The following is a 12,992-nucleotide window of genomic DNA, read 5'->3' as shown; positions in this document are numbered from 1 at the left end:
GCGTGAGCATAATTCTAGGCTGACACTCAGCCCCATATGTTATATTACGTGATCGTAATATGTCGTTACTCTTTTCTTTACTCCCAGAATGGTCTGATGGTTGAATTTCAATGAAACTATCAGTCTTCAATTTGAAGCAAATAACATTTAATGAATAACGAATATAAATACTAATGAGTTTGTTCACTCTCCAAAACTATAACTGTAGATAAAGAAAATCAGAAGGAGTATTAATTATATTTAACAACATGTGCTAACTAAGCTATATCTCTCGAACATTCTGCTGTCGAGTCACTCCTGGTTCGAAGAGGAAGGAAGATCCTCTGAGTTCAGTTTATATACATGAATCTAGTGCTGCCATCTAGTGGCTGTCTAACACTATGATACAGTTGTTAACCCTTTACATACCAGCAGATATATAGATCACAACACCATACAGCAGGAGTGTGAAAATGCCAGTGTTGCTGTGTTTTGGACAAGACATTAAACCGTAACACTGTCCACTTTCTCAGGTGGATGGAAAAGATTTCATGGCACTGTTAGAAAAACAGGAGAGTTCTCTTTGGTACCCTGGCCTCACCAGCATCAATAAAACATGAATGGTCTGGAAATTCAAGAGTGACAAATTGAGGGCACCCATCGTCCAATAAATGTTTTGAAATTCAAGGTCCCCATGATATGGAGAGGTGAAGATGGGGAGTGGGGAGAAGAGGTGGGGAAGGAGAGGTGAAGATGGGGAGTGGGGAGAAGAGGTAGGGAAGGAGAGGTGAAGATGGGGAGCAGGAAGGGGAGAGGTGTAGAAAGGAATTGGAGGGGGAGGAGGAGATGGGGAGGAGAGGGAGAGCTGGCGATGGAGAGGGGTGAGGGAAAGGTGGAGATAAGGAGGAAGAGCTGGGGAGGGAGAGAAGGAGATAGGGAGGGGGAGGGAGAGCTAGGGAGGGGGAGGCAGAGATAGGGAAGGGGTGGGAGAGCTGAGACGGGGAGAGGGAGAGCGGGAGAGAGGGGGAGGTGGAGGTAGGGAGCCAGGGTGAGGGGGAAATTGGGAGGAAGAGCTGAGGAAGGAGAGAGAGGAAGAGGTGGAGATAGACAGGGGGATGGAGAAAGAGGTTGAGCTAGGTAGGGAGAGGTGGAGATAGGGAGGGAGAGGTGGGTAGGGGGAGCTAGGTAATGGGAAGGAGAGCTGGGGAATGGGAGAGAGGGGGAGGGAAAGCTGGGGTGGGAGAACTGGGGAGTGGAAGGGAGAGCTAGGGAGGGGGAGGGAAAGCTGGGGAGGGAGGACTGGGGAGTGGGAGAACTGGGAAGCGGGAGGGAGAGATGAGGAGTGGGAAGGAGAGATGGGGAGTGCGAGGGAGAGCTGGGGAGTGGGAGGTGTTATGGGTCAGGGTTTAGAGAATCCCAAAGTGTAACATGGAGTTCACCTGACCCACAACTTTTAATAGATTGTGGTTTGGGAAGCACACGGCCCACTCTACAGGTGTGGTACAGCAGAAATGGAAAAGTATTTTTTAAAGCAAAACAATGTTTATTCTATGAACTCAAGTTAACCTTTTTAAAACATACAGTGAACATCTTAGCAACCATTAATTCAAATACACCCCCCAAAGACTACAACACTAAGTAATCCTTGAAGCTTTCCTTTTTAACATCCATACGACTTAAAAACAAAACATTTATCAGAAGTACATCAGGATAAAGTCACTACTGAAAACATTTATAATTCTGAATTCACCAAATGATCAAGAGATAGTCTTTTGATGGCAGAGAGAACAGCAGTACACCTGCTTGGTCTGGCTTCAGCTCCACTGAAAACGAAACTAAAACACACCCTGCAGCCTGCTGACAGACAGCCCAGCTCCACCCACTCTCTGACATCACTGCAGTAGTAAACACCCATTTCTTAAAGGTACTCTCACATGACAGAGGGAGGAAGACGTGGAGATGGAGAGAGAAGGGAGAACTGAAGAGCAGGAGGGAGAGCTGGGGAGTGGTAGGGAGGGAGAGGTGAAGATGGGGAGGGAGAGCTGAAGAGGGGAAGGGAAGCAATTAAGGGGGAGGGAGGAAGAGGTGGAGGGGGAGAGAGAGTTGGCAATGGGGTGGGGGAGTGAGAGATGGAGATGGGGAGGGGAAAGGTGAGGGAGCGGTGGAGACAAGGAGAGGCAGGAAGGGGTGGGGTCCAAAGATGGAGGGGGAGGGAGATGTGATGCTGAGGAGGCTTGAGGGGTGAGAATGGGAGGAGGGAAAGGGAGGAGAAAGAAAAGAGAGAGTGGAGGGAGATGTGGAGTGGATGGAGGATGTAAATGAAGGAGGAGGGATATTCACTGGAGTTTAGAAGATTGAGAGGGGATATCGTGAAAAACACAAAGTTCTGTCAGGGCTGTAAAGACTGGATGCAGGAATGTTGTTTCTGTGGCTGGGGTGGGGAGGGGAGGGAGGGGGGAGTAGTCTTACGATACGGAGTAGGCTATTTAGGACAGAGATGAGGAGAAACTTCTTCACTCAGAGGGTGATGAACCTGTGGAATTCTCTACCCCAGGAGGCTGTGGAGACCAAGTCACTGCATATATTTAAGAAGGAAATAGATAGATTTCTAGACACTAAAGGTGTCGAGGTATGGAGAAAGCTCGGGAATATGATATTGGGATAGAGGATCAGCCATGTTCACATTGAATGGTGAAGTTGGCTTGAAGGACTGAATTGCCTATTCCTGTGCCTATTTTCTATATTTCCTCAATCCTCAGGGATTCAGGAGGTGGAGAAGAGGAGGGACATCCTCTAACCCAGAACATCACATCACTAGCTGCACATGAAGAAATTGAAAGTCTTTCCTGCTCGTGATTTTGGGTAGAGTTTGATATTGGGCTCGGAATACCACATTTGAAAGCCTGCTTGGTATCACTTTAGGAAATTTGATTTGAATTTGGTGTTGGTTTTTATGTCTGTAGTTAAGTGAGGAAGGTACGAAATAGTGTTGATAAAAAGAGGACAATTACTGAAATTGTGAAGGTAATAATTCTGGAGCAGCTGGCGAAGGTGTGAACATAAGAAATAAGGGTAGGAGTGAGCCAGAAGGCTCCTCAAATCTGTTCCACCGCTTGATACAATCATGGCTGATCTTCAGCCTCAATCCATTTTTCTGCCTGCTCCCCATATCCCTTGACGAATGTCGAAGTGCGATTGAAGTTAGAAATGCATGTCAAATTGCTGACCTTGTTCAGCCGTCGCAGAAAGGGGATATGCAGGCTGCCTCTCTTCCTCAGGTTGTGGCCTGACAGGCAGCGGAGACGTTGAGTAGCATATAGCAGACGACCACAAATTTGAATACATGCACAATGGAATAATGTTGGATTGGATTGAATTTGTTTATTGTCACGTGTACCGAGGTACAGTGAAAAGTATTTTGCTGCGAGCAGCTCAAACAGATCATTTAGTACATGAAAATAAAAGAAAATACATAATGGGGCAACACAAGGTCCACAATGTAAATATATAGACACCGGCATCAGGTGAAGCATCCAGGAGTGTAGTATTGATCAGATCAGTCCATAAGAGGGTCGTTTAGGAATCTGGTAACAGTGGGGAAGAAGCTGTTTTTGAATCTGTTCCTGCGTGTTCTCAGATTTTCAGGGCCCAATGGAAGAAGTTGGAAAAGTGAGTAAGCTGGGTGGGAGGTGTCTTTGATTATGCTGCCCGCTTTCCCAAGGTAGCGGGAAGTACAGATAGAGCCAATGGATAGGAGGCGGGTTTGTGTGACGGACTGGGCTGTGCTATCGACTCTCTGAAGTTTCTTGCGGTCTTGGGCAGAGCAGTTACCATATCAGGCTGTGATACAGCCAGATAGGATGCTTTCTATGGTGTGGACATGCCGAATTTCCTTAGATTCCTGAGGAAATATAGACGCTGTTGAGCTTTTGTAGTGGTAGCGTCGATGTGGGTGGACCAGGACAGATTTTTGGTGATGTGCACCCTAGGATGAAGAGCCTCCTTGACTCTGCAAAAACCCAGCCTATAATCTTAATTCAGAACTAGGTCACTTACAATTTAAACCAGGAAATGCTTTTTCATACAGAGGGTTGAATAAATCTATGGTTATGAAAGATGAGTTGGCTGCGGAAGATTTAGCTATTAGATTAAAAGATTGATGGTGGATAAACAATGGCGAAATTGAAAACTATCTGCAACAATTATACATTTCCTGAACAAATAAAACCCCATAGGAATAGCAGTCCACCAATGGCTGAAAAATACTTTCAGGATAAAGTGCTTTAAGGTTCAAGGAAGACACTTACAATGTTGCCAAAGGCAAAGGTAAGCCTGAGGAGTGGGAGTGTTTCAAAAATCAGCAAAAGAAAATGTCACAGAGAATTAAAATAGAAGACAAGAGTAAACTAGCAAGAATCCTAAAATGTACAGCATAGAAGTAGGCCATTCTGCCCATAACTGATAAAACTATTTGGGCCCAAAATGACTTTCCAGATCTTGTTTTGTAGCCTTGGCGGTTATGGCACTTCAAAAACATGTCCAAGTACTTTTTGAATACGATGAGGATTTCTCTCCCAATTATCCTTTCGGGCAACTCCCCCCATAATCTTCCATTAAATACTTTAAATTTCTGGCCCTTCGGCGAAGGAAAATTTGTCTTGCCTCTCCACTCTATCAAGGACCCTAATCATTTTACACGCATCAAATAAATCAGCTCTCAGCCTCCTCTATTCAGATTGTAAGAGTTTTATAAGTTCACAAAAAGGAAGAGATACCAAAAGCAAGTGTGTGTCTCCTAGAAGCAGAAACAGAAGGAACAATGGGGACTACAGAAAAGCAGTGATTAAGCAAATATTTTGGGCTGGATTCTCCGTCGGCGGTATCTTCCGTTTCACCGGCAGTGCACTCATGCCCTCAGATTTCCTGATGGTGTGGGGATGCCCACAATGGGAAGGCCCATTGGCTGGCAGCCAGGACGGAGGACCCCGCTGCTGGCAGGGGCCTGCCATACCAGAAAACGGGTGCAGCAGGGCGGAGAGAATACGCCCATTGTTTCCGTTTTCATCACAGAAACCTTTTGGGAAATAGTAGAGAACAAATGGTCTAATGAGAGAGGAACTTAAAGTAATCAATGTAACTAAATAAATACTACTGTAGAAATTAATAGCACAAAAAGTCCACAAATCTCCTGACTTGTGCCTACTTCTGAGGTCTTAAAAGAGGTGGCTGCAGAGACGTTCGAGGTATTGCTTTTAATCTTCCAAAGTTTCTTATATATTAGAGCAGTTCCTGTAGATTGGAAGATATCAAATATAACCCTACTTTTCAAAATATAGACAGGTTAAGTAAGTGAGCAAGAACATGATATGTGGAATATAATGTGGAAAAATGTAATGTGATTCACTTTGATAGAAGAGAAAAGCAGAATACTTTTTAAATAAAGAGAGACTGGGAAATGTTGATGCTGAGGGACTGGGGTGTACTTGGACATGAATCACAGGAAGTTAACATGTCAGTACAATAAGCAATTGATCAAACCTTCACGATATCTGTTGAGGGGGTGGGGGAGATTTTCCAATGAGGAGAGATTTAGTAGAGTAGATGTATATTCTCTAGTATGTAAAAGAATAAGCGATGATCTCATTGAAACATCATTACGTGGATTCAAAACCCTAGTTACAAAACAGTCATGGTTCTAGAACTCTCTACCCGAAGCAGATCGAATGGCGGAGCAGACTCAATGGGATGAATGGCCTAATTCTGCTCCTATAGAACATAGAACATAGAAAATTACAGCGCAGTACAGGCCCTTGAGCCCTTGATGTTGCGCCGACCTGTGAAACCACTCTAAAGCCCATCTACACTATTCCCTTATCGTCCATATGTCTATCCAATGACCATTTGAATGCCATTAGTGTTGGCGAGTCCACTACTGTTGCAGGCAGGGCATTCCACGCCCTTACTACTCTCTGAGTAAAGAACCTACCTCTGACACCTGTCTTATATCTATCTCCCCTCAATTTAAAGCTATGTCCCCTCGTGCTAGACATCACCATCCGAGGAAAAAGGCTCTCACTGTCCACCCTATCCAATCCTCTGATCATCTTGTATGCCTCAATTACGCCACCTCTTAACCTTCTTCTCTCTAATGAAAACAGCCTCAAATCCCTCAGCCTTTCTTCATAAGACCTTCCCTCCATACCAGGCAACATTCTGGTAAATCTCCTCTGCACCCTTTCCAATGTTTCCACATCCTTCCTATAATGAGGCGACCAGAATTGCACGCAATACTCCAAATGCGGCCGCACCAGAGTTTTGTACAGCTGCAACATGACCTCATGGCTCCGAAACTCAGTCCCTCTACTAATAAAAGCTAACACACCGTACGCCTTCTTAACAACCCTCTCAACCTGGGTGGCAACTTTCAGGGATCTATGTACATGGACACCGAGATCTCTCTGCTCATCCACACTGCCAAGAATCTTACCATTAGCCCAGTACTCTGTCTTCCTGTTATTCCTTCCAAAATGAATCACCTCACACTTTTCTGCATTAAACTCCATTTGCCACCTCTCAGCCCAGCGCTGCAGCTTATCTATGTCCCTCTGTAACTTGTAACATCCTTCCGCACTGTCCACAACTCCACCGACTTTAGTGTCATCTGCAAACTTACTCATCCATCCTTCTACGCCCTCCTCCAGGTCTTTTATAAAAATGACAAACAGCAGTGGCCCCAAAACAGGTCCTTGTGGTACACCACTAGTAACTGGACTCCAGTCTGAATACTTCCCATCAACCACCATCCTTTGTCTTCTACCAGCTAGCCAATTTCTGATCCAAACTGCTAAATCTCCCTGAATCCCATGCAGTAGCCTACCATGGGGAACCTTATCAAACACTTTACTGAAATCCATATACACCACATCAACTGCTTTACCCTCATCCACCTGTTTGGTCACCTTCTCAAAGAACTCAATAAGGTTTGTGAGGCACGACCTACCCTTCACAAAACCGTGTTGACTATGTCTAATCAAAGTATTCCTTTCCAGATGATTATACACCCTATCTCTTATAAACCTTTCCAAGATTTTGCCCACAACAGAAGTAAGGCTCACTGGTCTATAGTTACCGGGGTTGTCTCTACTCCCCTTCTTGAACAAGGGGACAACATTTGTTATCCTCCAGTCTTCTGGCACTATTCCTGTAGACAAAGATGACTTAAAGATCAAAGCCAAAGGCTCAGTAATCTCCTCCCTAGCTTCCCAGAGAATCCGAGGATAAATCCCATCTGGCCCAGGAGACTTATCCATTTTCACACTTCCCAGAATTGTTAACACCTCCTCCTTATGAACCTCAAGCCCTTCTAGTCTAGTAGCCTGAAAATCAGTATTCTCCTCGACAACATTGTCTTTTTCCTGTGTGAATACTGACGAAAAATATTCATTTAGCACCTCTCCTATCTCCTCGGACTCCAAGCACAACTTCCCACTACTGACCTTGACTGGCCCTACTCTTACCTGAGTCATTCTTTTATTCCTGACATATCTATAGAAAGCTTTAGGGTTATCCTTGATCCTACCTGCTAAAGACTTCTCATGTCCCCTCCTGGCTCTTCTTAGCTCTCTCTTTAGGTCCTTCCTAGCTAACTTGTAACTCTTGAGTTCCCTAACTGAACCTTCATGTCTCATCTTTACATAAGCCTCCTTCTTCCTCTTGACAAGTGTTTCGACTGCCTTAGTAAACCACGGTTCCCTTGCTCGACCACTTCCTCCCTGCCTGACAGGTACATACTTATCAAGGACACGCAGTAGCTGTTCCTTGAACAACTTCCACATTTCCATTGTGCCCATCCCCTGCAGTTTTCCTCTCCATCCGAAGCACCCTAAGTCTTGCCTCATCGCATCATAATTGCCTTTCCCCCAGATATAACTCTTGCCCTGCGGTATATACCTATCCCTTTCCATCACTAAAGTAAACGTAATCGAATTGTGGTCACTATCACCAAAGTGCTCACCTACCTCCAAATCTAACACCTGTCCTGGTTCATTACCCAGTACCAAATCCAATACGGCCTCGCCTCTCGTTGGCCTATCTACATACCTTGTCAGGAAACCCTCCTGCACACATTGGACAAAAACGGACCCATCTAAAGTACTCGAACTATAGCGTTTCCAGTCAATATTTGGAAAGTTAAAGTCCCCCATAACAACTACCCTGTTGCTTTCGCTCCTATCCAGAATCATCTTTGCAATCCTTTCCTCTACATCTCTGGAACTTTTCGGAGGCCTATAGAAAACCCCTAACAGGGTGACCTCTCCTTTCCTGTGTCAAACCTCAGCCCATATATTTTATGAACTTACGAACACGCCCCAAGCCCCAACCAAAATTTGTTCTACTTCCCAAAACAGCACTCTCAAGCCCCTACACCCCCACTCCCCACCGTACATAACACTGTACCCAGGTAAGTCCCATCCCTCGGAAATACCACCCTCCGGTTTCACCCTCCTCTTCCGATAACGCAACTCCCAGCTTTAATCCCGCGCCCCAAAACTGCACTCCTAGATTCCACCCCTGCCATTCACTAAAATGGGCTGCAAAATCATGTCTGTTCACTCTGAGCTCGTTTCCTGCTCCAGGAGAAGACCAATTTCAGTCCTGTCAAGAGCCAGAAATTCCACTGAGTGTTGGAAGGCTGTTCAGCTTCAACGCCAACCAAGCCGAATCTTCACCTGACACCCAAATATCTGTCAACGTGGCCACTGGTTAGTGAACAGGAGCAAGAAATTTGGATGATTTTTGGATGACTGGGCACTAACATCAATTGTATCATTGCCAGTTTGCTCTGGCACTGGTCAAGGTGTGCTCCCTCATATTCTGATCTGTATCCACTCTTTAACTGTAGTCAATCTATATGAAGACATTGTCCAGACACATTTTTGCCAGAATAACAACAACAATGTTTAGTAACAACCTATTTAGGCACAAGTTGAAGTTTAGTGCCACCATGTGGCAAACCTAAAATTTCAAAAGCGACATATTAAAGATTCTCTCTCACTTTGCCACTTTTCTCTAAGTCTAAACCCAAGCCTGGCTCAGCGATGGGAGTATGTGGAATTCAGACTCAAATTCCAAAATTTGCTTCACCAACTAACCAGTACCGAACATAGTAAATTCTATGATTCTATGATACCTCCTTAATGTCAGACAGAGACAGAAGTAGAAGCAATTGGATTCTATTTTTAAAATAAGATTTTGGGCATCTGAGTTTAATTTTCAAGCTTCCAGTTTTGCTTCCCAAATACTTCATAAATATTTTCTATTTATTGCTAAGTTATTTAAAAATAAATCCAGACTACTGTAGCTGGCATGAGGTAGTGTAATGGTGTGAATTTATAGAATTTATAGGGCAGAAGGAGGCTATTCGGCCCATCGAGTCTGCACCAGCCCTTGGAAATAGCACCCACCTAAGCCCACACCTCCACCCTATCCCAGTAACCCAGTCTAACCTTTTTGGACAAGGACAATGTAGCATGGCCAATCTACCTAACATGCACATCTTTGGACTGTGGAAGAAAACTAGAGCACTCGGATGAGTCCACGCAGCCACAGGGAGAAAGTGCAAACTCCACACAGGCACTGACCCAATCCGGGGATTGAACCCGGGTCCCTGGCGCTGTGAGCAGCAGTGCTAACCACCAAGCCACCCTTTTCCCCCACCCCTGCAAAGAACTTGCTCACACTGGATCTAGTCAGGTATGCCCCATAAACTACTTTAAGTTGGATTAAACCAAGCCTCGCACATGAGGTCCTGGAGTTTACCCTCTGCAGAACCTCACTTCACATCTCATCATCCAAAACAGGCCCGAATTCCTCCTCCCAATTGGCCTTAATCCCCTCCACCGATACTGCATCCTGTGACACAGATACCGGAAATGCTCCCTTCCTCCGACCCTGTGAGTGAAAAAAAACCTCTCCATTCGCGAGGTTGGCATTGCCAATGGGAATGTTGAGAAGTTCTGTTTTGCAAAATTCCAAACTTATAAGTATCTGAATGAGTCAGATACCACAAGCCCAAACTTCTCCAACAGTTCCTCTAAACTGTCACCCCCCCCTCCAAGAACAGATGCCCCATTCTTTCCAATCCTTTCACCTCCCACCCCCACCCGTAAGTGGCATCCAACCTCACAGGCTCGAACATATGATTCGTTCAGATCGGAGCTAGCCACAATATAGCCCCCAATTTTAAATGCTGTCAAATTATCTCCAAATCTTCAAAGTGGAGAAAACCACCGGATTTGTGGAATATTTTACTGATGAGAATGGGAGCGAGCTGCCGCTAAAGCACTCAACGCAGACCCTCTACACAACTTTGATTCCATCTGCACCCACATAGCTCCCAGATCATCAACCCCAACCCAGCACCTTCTCCACATTTGCTGCGCAGTAATAAAATATCAGGGGCTAGATTCTCCGATTTTGAGACTAAGTGTTGACGTTGCGTGGGAACGGTGGCATTTTACGACCAAAAACACAGCCACCGATTTGCTTCCAGTGGGGGGTTAGCAGGCACGCAGCATAGAGCACCCGGCTCTAGCTGCAGATACGGCCAGAGAATTGCCGGGGTTGTGGCTGCGCATGCACACGGTGCCAGCCTGTAGCGGCATGTAGCAACATGGCGCCGGCCACACGCGGACCTGGCCTGCCAAATAGTGACCCTCCTTTGGCCAGGCTCTTCACCCCTGGACCATCCCCCACCAGTGCCCCCAGCCCCGCTAAAGCCCCCCTTGCCTGCGGATCGGCTCCCCTCCCGACTGTGCCTCCGGGGCTTTGTACAACAGTCGTATCCAAGATACAAACTTGAGCCTCAACCCAAACTTTTCCAACACCGCAAACCAAGAATTCCATTCTACCCTGTCGAATGCCTTCTCGGCATCCAATGCAACGATTACCACCAGTTCTGACCGCTGCGACTGGGACAGCATCATATTTACCAACTGCCGCACATTAGACGACAACTGCTGACCTTTAACAGGTCTGCCAATAACCCCACATCCAGCCTCCATGCCGGACGCTGAACCGGATCTATCTCTAATAACAAATCTCTGATGCCTACACCTAGTGAACAAAGAAAAGAACAGAAACTCCCTCACTCTCTGTAGTAGTCAGGTATTTCAAATACAACTAGTATAGGTAAAAGATAGCTGTTTTTAGTACTCATTTTTAAAAATGAGAATTTCAGCACACATAAGTTCAGGACTTCAATATGATACATGAAACAGCATAAAATTCCATTATAAGATTATAGCAGCACAGTTGCAAGACAATTTGACACTGCTTGTGCTAATTAATTGTCAAAGCCAAGGACCGAGTTCCATGGCAACTAGGTGGCAAGAGTCCAATGCAGTTTGTAAGAGCATTGAATCATATATATATATTCTCAATATGAAGTCTCAATTGTTACATTAGCCAAGCCAGCTAAAAGATGAGCAAAATATCACATTCCATAACATGTAGACATGAAACAATTAAAAAGCTGATGTTGCACATTGAAGATGGATGGCTTGCCATCAAATCAAATGTGTTTGAGTCTAACCCAAACCAATTAGGATTATATTGGGGTGTAATTTGATGACTTAAGACAGATATGAAAGCGTATAACGGAAAAGTTTCCCCCTGCCATTTTAGTGTATTGTCTTTGTGTATTGTCTTTGGGGGGGGGGGTGTTGAGGAGATGTCTTTGTGTTGTCTTTCTGTTAGTTTAGTCAGTTTTGTCCTTTATAGTCTCCATTTTAGTTATTGTCTTTGGGGGTTATGTCAGTCTACCAGTCTGTGTCAGTGATGTTAGTCCACTTTTGACTTTGAGTTTGAGTTTAGCTGAAGATTAGCTTTCTCTCTCTCTTCGTGTTTTATTGCCAGACTTTGACCTTTTAAAAGTTACTTTCGAGCTGTCTGCCTAAGCAAAGAAAGATAATGTCTATAAGTCTCTGAAAGCTTTGAATTGTCTACGAATTGCCTTTTAAATGACTTTCAAATTGTAATCAAGCGACTACAAATAAAACAATTCTTTTTGGCACCTGAGAAGTTTATACTGCAAATTTCTGCTGAGTTCCAGTATTCGCAAAGTGCTACTGGTAACCGAATAGCAGAAATGAGATAAATTCCTTCAACTATACACAGTCGAATAATACAAGGAATCGAACAACTTGGTATAGTCCACAAATATTACAAATCTTACAACTTGTCGTATTGCGCCAGGACTTGATTCATCAACTAAGCTTCCGCCAAACTTGGCGTAGTTCGACAGGTTAAGATCCCCATAAATTATAGATTCCTTCACTCTCCCGCTGCAAAACAATAACCAAAACAAAAGCCTTTAAACTTTGCAACTCCTCCATCTTGGGCCATATATTATGCGCCTTACTACCTTAATCCTTATCCCCAACTTCCTGGGCCCCCCGCCACTCCCAACAACATATCCCTTCCAATACAGAACCATAAATCTCAATTAACCAAACATATATACAAAAATATTACAATATCTCCAAACATTCCGCCCCATCAACATCTATATAAGTCCCATTCAAACCCACTCAGTTCAATCCAAGCCCCTGTGCTTTAACAAAAGCCTCCATTTCCTCCGCCATCCCAAAAATGTGATCAGTGGAATTGTGCGTAATCCTCAGCCTCGCCGGGTACACCACAACAAAACACATACCACTGTTATACAGCGTCGCCTTCGCCTTATTTAAAGGCCGACTTTGCCTTATTAACGGCCAACGCCTCTTTGCCAGATCTGCCCCGATATCTTGGTAGATCCGTCCAATTGCTGCTGCCTTCCCACCGTACCGTACGATTTTCTTCAGCCCATTTCAGGACCCACTCCCTTGTCCAGGGGACAATGCAAAGTAATCAAGCAGGCACAGAGCCTGAATGTATATTTGGAAGACAGTCTGCAGATGGAACCGAAACTCTGGGCCGATTTACATATTGATGGCCTATCTCCGGGAAACAAA

At 44.9% G+C, this 12,992-nt stretch overlaps 1 protein-coding gene across 1 annotated transcript in view; it reads right to left on the bottom strand.

Moving 5' to 3' along the window:
• Positions 1 to 12,992, bottom strand: part of LOC140427374 (ran-binding protein 17-like) — a 1,937,807-nt gene that overhangs the window by 1,364,042 nt on the left and 560,773 nt on the right. The window lies entirely within an intron of this gene.

Source organism: Scyliorhinus torazame, chromosome 7 (assembly GCF_047496885.1).
Source record: "Scyliorhinus torazame isolate Kashiwa2021f chromosome 7, sScyTor2.1, whole genome shotgun sequence".
Lineage (NCBI taxonomy): Eukaryota > Metazoa > Chordata > Chondrichthyes > Carcharhiniformes > Scyliorhinidae > Scyliorhinus > Scyliorhinus torazame.
This window is presented reverse-complemented; position numbering and strand designations above follow the sequence as displayed.